The 17,314-nt window shown below is 43.2% G+C and overlaps 1 protein-coding gene across 3 annotated transcripts in view; it reads right to left on the reverse strand.

Moving 5' to 3' along the window:
- Positions 1-17,314, reverse strand: part of ulk4 (unc-51 like kinase 4) — a 416,752-nt gene that overhangs the window by 9,016 nt on the left and 390,422 nt on the right. The window lies entirely within an intron of this gene.

The raw sequence follows: 17,314 nt of genomic DNA on the forward strand, positions 1-17,314 counted from the left end.
TTTCATACTTTTATTCAAATTTGAATCCATGGCCCCAGAAAAAAATTGCCTGAGGTTCTGGCTTACTTGTTGCATACTATTACGACACCACTGCTTTCGTCATTATAACATTTGGGCAAGATGGTCAAGGCTGGTTAAGTTCAACAATTCAGTGTACAAGAAGTCAGAGCGCTCATAAGCACACAAAATATCTCTTTGCAGGAAGCAATGAGGTTGGAGTTGAAAGTTAATTGATTGAGACTTACTATGGAAACACACATTTCACACAACTGTCTAACACCAAAGTGGGGCATATTTGCTGTCGGTAGACATGGCTTTTGCTGGGTCAGACTTCCAGAAGTAACCTGGAAATGCTTCCAAACTGCCCTGCACTGAAACCTGGAATATGTCCAGCTCTCTTAGCCTGACAAAACCATAGATATTGTCATCTGTCATAATGTAATCACGGGGAATTGGTCCTGTACATTTTACACCAACAGAGCAATCTGCAGGAGAAATCTAGCATAATGAGATTCAGACTGTATGTAAAAAGACAAGGCCCCTTCACTGAAACTAAACATTCTAACATTGAAGTGCTTGTATTTTGGGGTTTCATCAAATCGTACAGTATGGAAACAGACCCTGTGGTCCAACCAGTCCATGCAGAATATAAGCCCAAACAAAACTAGTCCCACCTGCCTACTCCTGGCCCATATCCCTCCAAAACTTTCCTATTCAAGCATTTATCTAAGTATCTTTTAAACATTGTACCTGTGTCCACATCCACTACTTCGCCAGGACGTTCATTCCGCATATGAACCACTGGAGGCCTGATTTTGAACTGAACAGTTTAGTTTTTGAATGGGCTATCCACTGTCTGATATTGGATAGCTTCATCACCAATATGGTGATCTCCAGCATATATGCTTATGAAGGCATCAGCATGAAGCCAGTCTCATCACTTTTGTTCCCAGCAGTGTCAATGTCATGGTGACCAAGATACAGGTTTGCTTTTGTAGACTCCCATACCCAAACAGCTGCCTCTGAAACAGTACTGCATCTCCAAACACAATGGCATTACTACATACATGATGACATCATTCCCCCCTGTGTAATGCCACTGTGTCTTGTTTCAATGGCCGCCAGCATTGGTCACACTGCTTTTATGTCTACTCAAGCAATGTTGATGTCACCTTTTAATATGCTGCTCAAATGCCCATGAGTCAGAATCCATAAAGACTCAGAAATAGTTCAATTTGGTTGTGGAGAGGCAGACACTGGAGGTGTACAACTGCACAACTGTGACAAATGTGCACTCGGAACTGACAGTCAAACACTGTGAATAAAAATAGTTCCCAACAGTGTGCACAATAGCCAATGCGTAACAGCATGGTAAGATGAAAGCAGCCAAGTGTTTATTGTAGCAGCTGAGTCTTAATGACATGCCTACATGCCCCTTCATAAGAGGAGAGTGCTCACTATGCCTATGTGAGAAAGCTACCAGATCAAAACGTTTCTGATTTAAGAGCTCCAGTGGTACAGGTGTTAGATGTGATGCTTGGTTTGCAAAGTCATGCTGCTTCTTTTTAAAGTGCATTTCTCGATGGAAATATGGCCTCAACTTGAAATCCTGCTTTATATTACATTAGCCAGCAGAGTCTCATATCTTATTTCTCTTGAGAGACAACGCATAATCTAGCTTTCATACAAGCCAATGAGATTGAGGGCATGTGCTCAATTTATATTGTTGGACTGCTCCAGAGATATACTTCTCAAAAGTTGATTTGTATCAGTTTACAGTAACGTTTTGAGATGGGAGGGCAAAAATGGGAGTAAAGAAGGAATTTAAATTACAAGTCCACTGCCAGTTTGTGCTGGCATGTGGCTTACTGTGTCAAACAACTCCGATCTGGGATTCACTGCACGTGGTACTGAGCTCAACGTCTGACTTTGGGACTTTAGAAACGGATATGTTGTGAAAACATTCCCAAGGCAAACCACAATAAGATTGTTACAGTGCATTGCCAAATAAGTACCAGTCTCCCTCTCAAAAATAGACAACTGAAGCTTTAAAGGCAGAAAAATGTTGTGACTCCTCCAGGAGTGAAGGCAGGTCACATATACTGTCCAAGACCTATCCAAAATAAAAGCTTTGGGGTGGTACCATGTTTTACTTCAATAAAAGTTGCAATGGTCAAAGATCAGGAATACCAAGTCAACCCCAGGTTCCAGCTGAAATGTTCGGCACTAATTACCCAAATTTCCCAGTGTGCTGATGAGAGGTCACCAATTTGAAATATTAGCTGTTTCCTCTCTCCACAGGCCCTACTTGACCTGCTGAGTGTTTTAACAGCAAGTTTGCTGATGACACTAAGATTGGTGGAGTAGCTGATAGTGAAGGGGACTGTCAGAAATTACAGCAGAATATAGATAGACTGGAGAGTTGGGCAGATAAATGGCAGATAGAGTTCAATCCAGGCAAATGCGAGGTGATGCATATTGGAAGATCAAATTCAAGGGCGAACTATACAGTAAGTGGAAAAGTCCTAGGGAAAATTGATGAACAGAGAGATCTGGGTGTTCAGGTCCATTGTTCCCTGAAGGTGACAACACAGGTCAATAGGGTGGTCAAAAAGGCATATGGCATGCTTTCCTTCATTGGATGGGGTACTGAGTACAAGAGTTGGCAGGTCATGTTGCGTTTGTATAGGACTTTGGTTCGGCCACATTTGGAGTACTGTGTGCAGTTCTGGTCGCCACATTACCAAAAGGATGTGGATGCTTTGGAGAGGGTGCAGAGGAGGTTCACCAGGATGTTGCCTGGTATGGAGGGTGCTAGCTATGAAGAGAGGTTGAATAGATTAGGATTATTTTCATGAGAAAGACGGAGATTGAGAGGCAACCTGATTGAGGTCTACAAAATCATGAGGGGTATAGACAAGGTGGATAGCAAAAAGCTTTTTCCCAGAGCGGGGGACTCAATTACTAGGGGTCATGAGGTCAAAGTGAGAGGAGGAAAGTTTAAGGGAGATATGCGTGGAAAGTTCTTTACACAGAGGGTGGTGGGCGCCTGGAACACGTTGCCAGTGGAGGTGGTAGACGCAGACACGTTAGCGTCTTTTAAGATATATTTGGACAGGTACATGGATGGGCAGGGAGCAAATGGACACAGACGGTTAGAAAATAGATGACAGGTTAGACAGAGGATCTTGATCGGCGCAGGCTTGGAGGGCCGAAGGGCCTGTTCCTGCGCTGTAGGTTTCTTTGTTAACCCAGTTGACTTGTCAGAGTTACCAAAATGTCAAACAATTTCAAGCATGTCTCGTTACCTACAAAATGAAGATAATTCAGGGCAAAAACACGTTGGTATAAATGCTGAAGGTGAGGTGGAGTGAGGAGTTGGCGGCGGGGGGGGCAGAGTAAACAAGTAAAACAGTAGCAATAGAGCACAGGGGAGAAAAACAGTCAGGCAGACAAAGGAGTGAGTAAAGGTCAGCTTAGGAGAATGAATAGTATCCATTCATAGACTTCATTAGCAGCTGACAGTTTGTGGTAGCAGTCAGTGTGATAACAAGGCCTGTTATGTGGGGACCCAAAACGTTAATTCTGCTTTCTCTTTACAGATGCTGCCAGGCCTGCTGGGTTTTTACAGCAATTTTTCTGTTTATTTTTGTTTCTGATTTCCAGCATCTGCAGTTCTTGGGTTTTTTTAAATTCAGGGCAATTGGTTGAACAAGCATCCACCAATCCATCCATCAAAGTACTGCTTAGATGGATTGTACATCAACCAGAGGAACAGCTGATAGAACTTGGGTTCTATGTTTAATAATTACATTCAAATTAAAATGGTCATGATCCAGAACACAGCATTACTCAAAGTCACTCAACAAGTGTCCACTGTTGCTTGCAGGTAGTTTTCCGCTCACACCCTGGGACCAGTAATGGAGGGAGACACTCTTGTTATGGTGAGGTTTTTTGCAGTTTCCCAAAGATAAGGTATTTGGATGAATTCAATCCTGTCAACCATTCAGAACTGAGCATGGAAGTGTGCAAATTTCCATCAATAAATCAACATAAATCAAAGGGACAAAATTCAAGAAAAGCATTTGCCAACTGTTTGTTGTTTAGTCCCATGCAGATATTTATTGCTTAAGTAAAGAGTGCAACAGAATGCACACCTCTTTAGCAACACAAGATTTGCTGAGACATTCTTTGTTGGAGACCACTGCAGCTTTAACCCAGAATGCCTTGCATATGCCATTTCTTTTTCACCATTTTCTTTGGCAGTCTTTCAGGGTTAAGAATGATCTGCTTTCACTTTTGGATTGGGGGGTGGTAAATTCTGCAGTGGCTGAATTGTCAAATCCTGGAGTTACAGACTCTGCCCCAGTTGAGGCAGGTGATGTTGGAGGTGGGAGGCTCTGGATTTTGCGCGTTTCTGCTGGTTCCACTGGGTCGCCACATAAAAAACTCAAGGACACACAAAGTGGTTGCAGCCTTCGTGGATGCTTCTTCTCCAGTTTGTGCATCCTAGACTAAAGTGATTCCTAAAATTCGGTGGGGATGCCATATTTGTTTAGGGAGGCTGACAGGGCATGTTTGCAGCATTTCCTCTGCCATCCTAAGTAGTCACTTAACATTGCACAACACTCCTTTATGGAGTCTTGTGTTGGGCATGCAGACAATGTGGCCCACCCATCACAGTTGGCTAAACGTGACCAGTGTCTCAGTCCTGGGAACATTAGCTGGGAGAGGACCATCACATCGGTACACCTATCCTGCCAATGGATTTACAGGTTAATGTGAAGGCAGTATTTGTGATAACTCTCCAGGGATTTGAGGTGTCTGCTGTACATGGTTCACGTTCCTTATGCTTACGGGAAGGTGGTGGCCACAGTTACTCTGCAGACCAGCAGCTTGGTGCTGGGTTTGAAGTTTCAAACTTTGAACATTCTGTTCAAGCGTCCAAAGGCTGCACTGTCACATTGAAGTCAATGTCAAATTCATCATCAATGTTTGTTCACATCGAGAGGAGGCCTCCTGGTATGACAAATGATCGTTGTTCTCCAGGGGTTCGCTGTGGACTTTGATGGTCAGGAGACAATGTTGTGTGGCCGGCGTGGGTTGATAGAGAACCTTTTCCAGATGTTTAGTTTGAGGCCCACTTTCTCATAGGCTTTGGTAAATGCATCAGTGATGGTTTGTAGCTTGACCTCTGAATGTGCGTATGTGTAAGTGTTTTCTGTGTACTGCAGCTCAATGACTGAAGCTGCAGTGGCTCTTGATTCTAGCCTGGAGGTATCAAAGGTTGAAAAATTTCCTGCCTGTTCTATAGGTTATCTCCAATCTAATGGAGAGCTTCATGGGGATGGGGTGGAGTGTTGTAGCAAGGAAGATGGAGAAGACTGTTTACGTGATGATGCAATCCTGCTTTTCCACAGTTTGCACTTGTTTTAGGTCTGTGGTAGATCCATTGGTGAAGATCACAGCTTGGTGTCTTTGTGAAGTAGGCAAAGAATGGTAAGAATTTCTGTGGGCAGCTGAATTTGAGGAAGATATTCCACAGTCTCTCAATGGTTGACAGAGTCAAAAACCTTTGTGAGATTAAAGGACACCATGTACAGAGGTTGATAGTATTCCCTACAATGTCGCACACTGAAAATCTGACCACTGTGTCTCCAGGCAGGTGAAAATCATGTTGAGACTTTGAGAGCAGTTCTTCAGCTCATCTCTGGTAGGAGATGGTTGTGGAGGAATTGCATGATGGCTTTCCTGTAACAGACAGTAGGGAAATCCCTCTGTAATTTCCAGTTAGACCTGTCTCCTTTCTTGAATGTAGTCACAATTACAATGTCTCTGAAATCTCCCAGCATGCTCATTTTCTTCCAGACATGGGCAATGAGGCCTTATGTCAAGAATGCCTCTTCACCTTAAGTTAGTGCTTCAGTAGAGAATCCATCTGCTTTGGAGGTCTAGTTGTTTCTCAGCTGTTGGATAGTTTTGATGACCACACGACAGGTTGGAGGTGCACTGAAATGGCAATGGGTAGTGTGTTGTTGGATGGTGTCAAAAGCACTTGTGTCAAAGGCTGCATCTTGGTTGAGGGCCTCAAAGTACATGGGTGTTGACTGCCTCTAAGTCTTTAATGAGCAATTCTCCATTTTTGGATCTTAATCCGCTGGCAGAGGGCAATTGTATTACGATCTGACTGAGATCATCCGCTCAATATAGACTGGAATTCAGGCCTGGATCGTTTTAGTCTGCTGGTTTCTAGTACTGTTATGAAATGTGTCCAATTGCGTGATTCATTCGTTGTAGGAATCTAAACCGTAGCCGTGAGGGAAATTAAATTTGTCAATGTGAGGTAACTGAAACTCTAGAATTCTGAAGTTGCCAGATTTGGATCCATACACCCAAAAGTCCTTCCATGTGTGCTTACATGGTCAGAGTTAGAATGGCTGATTTAGCAGACAGGCCCGCTTAGCTGAGCAATAACTGAGGAGAACTGCATGGTCTTCATTTGAGATTTAAACTGATTACTCATATAACTCCTTAGGTCAAGAAAAGCTGGGAGTGGCATGATGGCTCAGTGGTTAACTGTGCTGCTTAACAGCACTAGAGACTTGAGTTTGATTCTACCCTTGGGTCTGTGCGGAGTTTGCACATTCTTCCTGTGTTTGCGTGGGTTTTCTCTGGGTGCTCTAGCTTCCTTCCACACTCCAAAGATGGGCAGGTTAAGTGGATTATCCATGGGAAATACAGGGTTATGGGGATAGGTACAGGATGGGTCTACGCGGATGCTCTTCAGAAGTTCGTTGTGGACTCAACAGACTGAATGTCCTGCTTCTATGCTGTAGGGATTCTATGATCCTACAAAAATCAAGCAGCCATTTAATTTCAGTTCCAGTTACCCTTTGTCAGAATTCAGTATGATGAAGGGTCACTCGGCCCAAAATGTTGACTCTGCTTTCTCTCCACAGATATATCCAAACCTTCTGTGTATTTCTCCATAAATGTCTGTTTTGTTTCAGATTTCCAGCACCTTCAGTTCTTTGTTTTATTTTGTATTATCCATAAACTTTTCTTATCAAGGGTATGATTTGAGAATTGAAGTTAATTTAAATGCAAGTACTATCCAGGACATCCCAAGTGTGCCATGTTGTTGTGCGATAGTATACAAGGAGACATTTTGTTTTGCGTTTTTCCTGTATTTTCTTATAGGCACTGGTAAACAGACAGTGATAGAAAGCTGTCAGACTGGTTTCTTCGAATCAGCTGAGACCACTGGCACCATTATCTCATGGTCAAAGGGGTGTCGGAAACAAGGGTGTCATCTGATTTTGGACAGCAAGAAAACAACGAGCCCATGCATGGTTAGGGTGTTGACCTTTATGAGATCTTTAGAGACTGGGTGGTGACACAGCCAAATGCATGGGTATTGGCTCCAAGAAAACTCAAACCTCAGAATAATGGGAACATTGAGAAAATCTAAAGTGAACTCCTAATAGCTGTGGCACACCTGGTTTCAGGAAAAATAAAAAGAAAACTAACATTGTGTAATTTATAGGGGACTCTTGGATGGAATTAAAAACAGAACAGGTCTGTTGAGAATTTTGGTCTTCTTGAATAAGGGCTTATGAAGTATAGTGTTAGGTTAGTAGTGCTTCCTTTGATTCTTGTACAATAGATTTTTTGTTTAGTATGTGAAGGCTTGTGATACAATATTTTCAGTTAACAACAGGGAGTTGGAATTTCTTTTTAAATATGCATGGTCTCCCAAAAATCATAACATTATACTCAGCACCCTCAATCATGGGAATCAGAGGAACTAGTGCAGGATCTCTTACTTCCATTATCTCTACGGTTTTGTTGCATAGTTGCAATGTGGACTACATCTACAACAGGTTTTTTTTAATCAGCTTTTTATTTACTCTTAGAAGGGTGTGCCAATGACAAGATCAACATTTATTGCCCACCCTTAATTTTCCTTGATAAAGTGGTGGTAAGCTGTAGCCACCATCTTCTTGAACCACAGAGTCTGCGTGGTCCCACAGTATGTGACAGAGGGAGTTCCAGGGCTTTGACCCAGTGACAGTGAAAGAACGATGATCTGGTTCCAAATTAGAAGGATGTGTGCCATGAAAAGGAGTTTGCAGGTAGTGGTCACAATCTAACCCCTGCTCATTCTTAGCATTAGTGATTATTTCTGTTCTCTACAGGAATCCTGTTAATCCTACAGCAGAATCAAAATAAGTTAAAATTTCAGTTCTTAAAGAGGATTAGCATTTGGAAATTTTTAATTTACTTTTGGTCTCACAATTCTGATTTATTTAGAGTACCACTGTTTTTATTTGCTTTTGAGCAGTGACATTTACAGATCATACACTCAACCACCTCAGAATTAAACTATACAAGATCAGTTAGGACAGTGGGGAGAACTGTCTACTCTGCCTTGAAACAGTGCCATGGGATCTTTCACATTTGGCTGAATGGACAGTCAGGCCTCATTCTATAGGCCTAGTATGGGAAAGTAGGACTAGTGTAGGTAGTAGTGTATTTTTCGGTGATACAAACTCAATGGGCAGAACAGCCTCTTCTGTACTGTCTGATCCTTATGATTCTATTAGCTGCATCTGAAAGATGGCACCTCTCACAATGCGGCTCTTCTTCATTACATTACAACACATTAAAAAATTACAACAGTTCATAAATTTTTCTTTTAAATTCTTTCATAGGAGGTGGATGTCACTGGCAAAGCCAGCATCTGTTGTCTGCTCCCAATTGCCCCTGAACAGAGTTTGTACTTTTTGGAGGGCAGTTAAGAGTCAATGAAATTACTGTGGATTTCCAGTCATATTATTGTTAGACCAAGGACTACAGATTTCTGTCCCTAAAGGGCATTAGTAAACCAGATGGGATTTTAGGACAAATGATGATAGTTGTTATGGTCACCATTACTGACACTAGTTTGCATTTCCAGATTTATTAACTGAATTTAAATTCCAGCAGCTGGCATGAGCAGAACAATTAGTCTGGCTCTCTAGATTACTAGTCCAGTGACATTACCACTATGCCTCTGCCACTTCAATGCCATAAACTGTGTTGAGCTGTTCAGTGGACATGAAAATGCTATATAATTGCTAGTCCATTAGTACGTTTCCTTTAAAAGATTTGATTTCAAGTAAAGATGAAATCGTGCATCTTTCTTCTTCTTTAGGTCTGGGATAGCACGGCGAAAGATGACATTTTAAACTGCTTTCACTTTAGCATTTCAGCACCATGACTAGATCCTTTCGCTGGTCATTTTGTTTAAGGTGTGATTGACGGGAACAGATTCACGAGCGTCTTCACATGCTTTTTATCTAATGGCTAGAAATCTGGCTCCAGACAGCTTTCTGCATGACAATGAAACCCTGGCAGCTGTCTGCAATGTAATGCTGTTTTTATAGCTAAGCCTGGCTCAAATAATCTGCCTCTGCAGTAACCTGCAGCGCGATTGCACAAACAAAACCTCCCTTCTCGGGAAAAGCAGTTTGTTAACTGTTATCCTGGTGACCTCAGTGAGCATTCTCAGCTGAGCACCCAACCTAGCGAACGAAAGGAAGTGATAACCCTAAAGTGTGCACTTAAAATGCTGTTTAATAAACCAAGTTATCAGTTCAATGGATGTTTACCACAGCAGGTATAACAACCATGTTTGATGATCTATCTTTGTCAAGTTTACAAGGTTATCAGAAAATAGTTAACTCAGATTGATGTTGTAACAATAATGGTGTAAATAAGATACATTTTGTGGAGGACTTTTGTAATCAGTTTACAGGCAACCTTGGAGGCTGGAATTACAGCTGCATTCATTGTTTCAATACTTGTTAATAATTTTGTTGAATCAGTTACATAAAGGAAATCTTCCTCCCCAGGTGTAAAAATATCACCTGGCGATTGAAATTTGCAGAGGAAGGCAATGTGTTTCATGGTGGTAGACTGGTCAGCAAGGTTAGATCACACGGAACAAAGACAGAAGTTGCTGGAAAAGCTCAGCAGGTCTGGCAGCATCTGTGAATTAAAAATAAGAGTTAACGCTTTGAGTCCAGTGACCCTTCCTCAGACATGCATTTTGAGGAAGTGCCACTGGATCTGAAATATTAACTCTGATTTTTTTTCTTCACAGATGCTACCAGACCTGCTGAGCTTTTCCAGCAACTTCTTTTATTGTTCCTGATTTACAGCAACCGCCGGTCTTTTGGTTTTTAGACCACATGGAATAAAGGGAGGAACAGCCATTTGGATACAGAACTAGTACTAAGGTAGAAGACAGAGGTTAGTGGTGGACACCAGTGACCAGTGGTGCGTCATAAGGATTGGTGCTAAATCCACTGCTTTTCATGCATATAAAATAATTTGTATGTGCACATAGCTGGTATGGTTAGCAAGTTTGCAGATGACACCAAAATTGGAGGCGTAGTGGACAGCGAAGAAGGTTATCTTAGGGTACAACAGGATCTTGATTAGATGGGCTAACAGGCAGAGGAGTGGCAGTTGGAGTTTAATTTAGATAAATGCTGCATTTTGGAAAGATAAATCACGGCACGAATTATACACTTAATGGTAAGGCTCTGGGGAGTGTTGCTGAACAAAGAAACCTCGGAGTGTGGGTTCATAATTCCTTGAAAGTGGAGTTGCAGTTAGACAGGATAGTGAAGAAGGCATTTGGTATGATTACCCTTATTGGTCAATGCATTGAGTTGGAAGGTCATGTTGCGGCTGCACAGGACATTCGTTACACCACTTTTGGCATACTGCGTGAAGGATGTTGTGAAACTTGAAAAGGTTCAGGCAAGATTTGCAAGAATGCTGCCAGGGTTGGAGAGTTTGAGCTATAGGCAGAGGCTGAACAGGCTGGGGCTATTTTCCCTGAAGCATCGGAGGCTGAGGGATGGTCTTATTGAGGTTTATAAAATCATGAGGGCATGGATAGGATAAATAGGTCTTTTTCCCAAGGTGGGTCCAAAACTAGAGGGCATCGGTTTAAGGTGAGAGGGAAAAGGTTTGAAAGGGACCAAAGGGGCAACATTTTCATGCAGAGGGTGGTATGTGTATGGAATGAGCTGCCAGAGAACGTGATGGAGGCTAATACAATTACAACATATAAAAGGTATATAAATAGGAAGGGTTTAGACTGTTATGGCCAAATGCCGGCATATGTGACCAGGTTTATCTACGATATCTGGTCAGCATGGACCAGTTGGACTGAAGGGTCTGTTTCCATGCTGTACATCTCTGTGACTCTATGATAGACAGAAGGTTTGAGATTAATTTCAAAACTATAGCCTTTATACCTTGTTCTTTCAGTGAGATTTGGATCCTTGGCAGAAAAGGAATTTGAAAGATGACATGCGGCTTGATCACTGAAAATTACTTTTTCTAAAGGCAGACTATTTTACAGTAGGTGCCACTACCACATTTTAGATTGAACTTTGAAATGAAAAAGGTCCTAATGAGGCAATGGTGCATGATCTCACTGATTTTGTTACACAGGAAACTGCATTTATGCTTTCCCTGTTTGTTGGATTTGATGAGCTCAGATGGTGAGACCACTAAATTATGGATTAAATTAACACCAGCAGCATGGCACTCGATTCCTGTTCTGGCTGAGGTAGACTCAGTCTACCTGTAGTAAACAAAGTCATGGCATTCTGACATGGTTTGGCAAATAACTGTCATGGTCCTTACAATTGGGCCAACTTAAGAAGAGGAGGAAGCAAAAGCAGCAGCAAAGCAAACATTCCAGGGTATCAAAAGCTATTGGAGCATGCTGGGTGGCAGAGGGGATGAAACTTTAAAGAAATGTTTGGCGGGGAGCTGGTACTCATTGTTTTGCTGCCAGGTCAAATAATTCTCAGTGGCGGGTAAGTAGATGATCTTCCATTCTAGAGGCCAATGGTCCTGCTGCCACTGCCAGTAGCAGGGGGATTCTTTACTCCATGGGGTCAGCATCAGTAGAAATTGGTAACCTCCCTGCTGGCTCAGGACATGGAGGGCCCCTAAGCAGGCACCCTGTGGGACTCACGATACCCCTAGTGGCAAACACCATGTCCATGGAACCACCCCTGCCCAGGCCCTCAACAACTACTGCCCACACTCCTCGAATGGCTCCAACAACTCTGATTCTACTTCTGTGGATCCCAGAGTGGTGTTAATGACATAGCTCCTAGCTGCTGCAATCCTGGCAGTGAGTACCTGCTGCTTATGGCCCTGTGAGACAGAAGAGCTGCTGGCGATCCTATTGGGAGAGGACCCTAATGCCAGGTAGTCAATTACAGGTTGTCATAGAATCATTTCAAGGCCTGCAGAAATAACTGAGGCAGGGATAGCCCCAGCATAGTTACCCCCTTGGGGCCACCATCACCCCCAACAATATTCAGTCCAGGTCTACTCATTCTCACATGTGAGACAAAATCCACATCCAGGTGACGATAGGTTAAGGATGAAGTACAGGTATAATGTCTCTCATAGCCAGGCAGCATGCTGAAATACACTACTTAGGCTCACGCATAAGAGCATTTGGGCGAACTACTTGGTAGCTGCAATTGTCTGCACAAGTCTATTGCAGCATAAATCAGTACCTTTAGGACAGAAAAGGAAATGATAGAGCCGGATGGGGCAATAGAGAATGAGTGTGGAAAGAATGAAAATAAAAATGTCAAACTTCTTGCCACTTCTGTCAATTTTGACACAACATGCCCAAACAGCTCAGTGCTTGGAGACAGCACAGTTACTTCAATGCTGAGTGTTGCTGACACAAGCCAAAAACAGCTCAGGTGGGCAATTGCCATTTGCTTTTATCAAAGAGCTGCTTGACAGCAATTAATTTGTACAGGAAGTGCCCTAAAATGTGACTTATGAAGCAATTATTTTTCTTTTCAAAATAAGGTGAGCAAAATAGCATGGGCATGTAACAGTAGCTCTGTGGAAGTCCAAAACACTCCATGGGAATTTGAATTCTCAGAAGGTAGCCTTTATTAACCGACATTCCAATTTTAGTGTCAATGTAATTTATCCTACCTAATGGCATTCAATATGAAGTGGATTTTAGCAGCAGTGATAAATATTTAAATTATATCCCTAGGCTTTCATTTCAGATATACAGACACTTCTCAACTTTACTTGGGAGGTTCAGTGGTTAGTCTTCTTGCCTCTGAGTTCAAGTCCCTCTTCAGAGTTAGAACACAAAAATCAAGACTGACTGAAGCGCAGTACTGATGGAGTGTTACACTGTCAATGAGATATTAAACAGAGATGGATGAAAAAGTTTTGATGTCACTGTTTTGAAGAACAGGGTGCGCTCCCTGCTGTCCTGGCAAAATTTGCCATCAATCAACGTCACAAAAATGGGCTACATGGTCATCGAATTGCTGTTTGTGGAAGCTTGCTATGCTCCTTGAAGTTCAGAGAATTTGTAGGATCCCTACAGTGTGGAACCAGGCCATTCAGCCCATTAAGGCTACCACTGCCACTTCAAACAACAGCCTATCCAGATGCACTCCCTATGCTGCCCCGATAATTCTGCATTTCCCATAGCTAATTCATCCAACTGGCACAAACTAGACGCTATGGTCAATTTAGCATGGCCAATCCACCTAGCCTGCACATCTTTGGAAACCACAGCACCCGGAGGAAACCCACACAGACACGGGGAGAATGTGCAAACAGAGTAGCCTGGGGTGCAAGTGAACTCGGGTCCCTGGTACTGTGAGGCAGTAGTGCTAACCACTGAGCCACCATGCCACCGTAAAACAAAATATAAAAGCTCCTTTCAGTTCTGTAATAGAGTCATGCAGAACTTGAAGTGTTAACTGTTTCTCACTCCACAGATGCTGAAGACCTGCTGAGTTTCTCCAACATTTTCTGGGTTTCGAAAGCAATTTGCTAACTGTAAAGTGTTTTGAGATGTCTGATGCTCACGAAAAGCACCACAGTAATACCAGTTGGCTTTTTAAAATTTTTAACCAAGTATTAAAGAAATGAAACCAGGGAAAATTAACGTTTCATCCACTCAAGCCTGGAGACAGAATAAAACTGTTTTGAACAAAGAGACCAACAAATGAAAAAAATGATACATTGTTCTACATATGTAATACATCATTCATTTGTATATTGGACTTACTTTTAACCTGACATCATTGTGTCTGACATCTCAGAAAACTGATTTATACCAACTGAAGTCATCAGTAAGAATAGGGTCAGCCAATAAACCTCTATTAGGACCACCCTCGACAAGATAGCTATGATATATCAGACTATCATACTGGAAGGAATGCCCACATTTTATGCTATTCTTTTCCTGAATTATGATCTCTCAAGACCTGAAATCAAATTTGCAGAAAGACAAATCACATAAGACCAGAAGGTGCAGGAGAAGTTGGACATTCAGCCCATCAAATCTGCTCTGCCATTCAATGAATATCATGGCTGAAGTGAAATGCTCAACTCCACTTTTTTACTTTATCCAATACCCCTTGATTCAATTACTGATTAAAAATCCATCTATCTCAGCCTCAAACTTCTAAAGTCATACACAGTAAAGGTTTCCACAGGTTGCCTAACCTCAGCGGAAACATTCCATCTCATCTCTGTGTGGGTCTCATAGTTAATAGCAAAGTAGACAATTACAATGTGGAAATTGTCTTGCCCACTGCCAAAATAGAGTTGCTTATTTTACTTACTAGCAAATCTGTCACTGGCACTTTGCACAAGAATATCTACATTCTAAACAGAGTCCTTTAATTAAGGTTCTCTGCAGGAGCACAGTTCATTTGATTCTGTCTGAAGCCATGTGCCAAATTAAAAAAGGCATTTTCAGGTTTCAAGTAAGTCAGTGCAATTGAATTGTTGATATGTGGACATGAACAGTGGCTTCATTCAAAGAATTGTAGAAATCTGGGATAAAAACAGAAAGCACTGGAGAGACTCGGCAAGCCTGCCCATCTGTTGAGAAGTAAACAGAGTTACCTTGGAGAGAATCTGAGATAACAAAGTGTAGAGCTGGATGAACACAGCAGGGCAAGCAGCATCTTAGGAGCACAAAAGCTGACATTTCGGGCCTAGACCGTTCATCAGAAAAGGCGGATGGGGAGAGGGTTCTGGAATAAATAGGGAGAGAGAGGAAGGCAGGTCAAAGGTGGATAGAGGAGAAGATAGGTGGAGAGGAGACAGACAAGTTAAAGGGGCGGGGATGGAGCCTGTAGAGGTGAGTATAGGTGGGGAGGTAGGGAGGGGATAGGTCAGTCCGGGGAGGACGGACAGGCCAAGTGGGCGGGATGAGGTTAAGAGGTAGGGAATAGAAGTGGGGCTTGAGGTGGGAGGAGGGGATCGGCGAGAGGAAGAACAGGCGGGGACGAGCTGGGCTGGTTTTGGGATGCAGTGGGGGAGGGGAGATTTTGAAGCTTGTGAAATCCACATTGATACCATTGGGCTGCAGGGTTCTCAAGTGGAATATGAGTTGCTGTTCCTGCAAACTTCGGGTGGCATTATTGTGGCACTGCAGGAGGCCCAGGATGGACATGCCTTGCCCCCACACCTCCTCCCTCACCCACATCCCAGGCCCCAAGATGACTTTCCACATCAAGCAGATAGAACATAGAACATTACAGCACAGTACAGGCCCTTCAGCCCTCGATATTGTGCCAACCTGTCATACCGATCTGAAGCCCATCTAACCTACACTATTCCATGTACGTCCATATACTTGTCCAATGACGACTTAAATGTGCCTAAAGTTGGAGAATCTACTACCGTTGCAGGCAAAGCGTTCCTTTCCCTTACTACTCTCTGAGTAAAGAAATTACCTCTGACATCTATCCTATATCATTCACCCCTCAATTTAAAGCTATGCCCCCTCGTGCTCACCGTCACCATCCTAGGCTCTCCCTATCTACCCTATCTAACCCTCTGATTATTTTATATGTTTCAAATGTTCACCTGCACATTTGCCAATGTGGTATACTGCATCCACTGTACCCGTTGTGGCTTCCTCTACATTGAGGAAACCAAGTGGAGGCTTGGGGACTGCTTTGCACAACATCTACGCCTGGTTCGCAACAAACAACTGTACCTCCCAGTCCTGAACAATTTTAACTCCCCCTCGCATTCCTTAGACGACAGATCCATCCTGGGCCTCCTGCAGTGCCACAATGATACCACCCGAAGGTTGCAGGAACAGCAACTCATATTCCGCTTGGGAACCCTGCAGCCCAATGGTATCAATGTGGACTTCACCAGCTTCAAAATCTCCCCTTCCCCCAATGCATCCCAAAACCAGCCCAGTTCGTCCCCTCCCCCCACTGCACCACACAATCAGCCCAGCTCTTCCCCTCCACCCACTGCATCCCAAAACCAGTCCAACCTGTCTCTGCCTCCCTAACCTGTTCTTCCTCACCCATCCCTTCCTCCCACCCCAAGCCGCACCTCCATCTCCTACCTCCTAACCTCATCCCGCCCACTTGACCTGTCCGTCCTCCCGGACTGACCTATCCCCTCCCTACCTCCCCACCTATATTCACCTCTACAGGCTCCATCCCTGCCCCTTTAACTTGTCTGTCTCCTCTCCACCTATCTTCTCCTCTATCCACCTTTGACATGCCTCCCCCTCTCTCCCTATTTATTCCAGAACCCTCTCCCCATTCCCCTTTTCTGATGAAGGGTCTAGGCCTGAAACATCAGTTTTTGTGCTCCTGAAATGCTTTTTGGTCTGCTGTGTTCATCCAGCTCCACACTTTGTTACCTTGGAATCGAATGGCATTGAAATGTTAACTCTTTCTCTGCAGATACTGCCAGATCTACTAAGTCTATCCAGTGCTTTCTGTTTTTATATTAGATCTCCAGCATCTGCAGTATTTTGCCCTTATGGGAATTTAGAACATTGATGAAAATATTCAGGTAATCTCACCAATGCTGGCCCTTGGAAACAGTTATCTACCTGGGGCTATTGCCCCTTGTCTTCTGCATAATACCATTCCCACAATACAGCAATAATCCCAATATTTTGTCTGCCACTTTCCCTCAACACAGACGCACAGGGGAAAAGATTTTGGACCCAGAATCTTATCTGGCTTATCCAGAAGGAGTCTGAGATGGTCCAGACATAGACACATAGAAACACAGAAAATAGGCGCAGGAGTAGACCATTTGGCCCTTCAAGCTGCACCATCATTGAATATGATCATGGCTGATCATGCAATCTCAGTATCCCATTCCTGCCCTCTCCCCATATCCCTTGATTCCTTTAGCTGGAAGGGTCACATCTAGCTCCCTCTTGAATATATCTAATGAACTGGGC

The sequence above is a fragment of the Stegostoma tigrinum genome, chromosome 2 (assembly GCF_030684315.1).
Source record: "Stegostoma tigrinum isolate sSteTig4 chromosome 2, sSteTig4.hap1, whole genome shotgun sequence".
Lineage (NCBI taxonomy): Eukaryota > Metazoa > Chordata > Chondrichthyes > Orectolobiformes > Stegostomatidae > Stegostoma > Stegostoma tigrinum.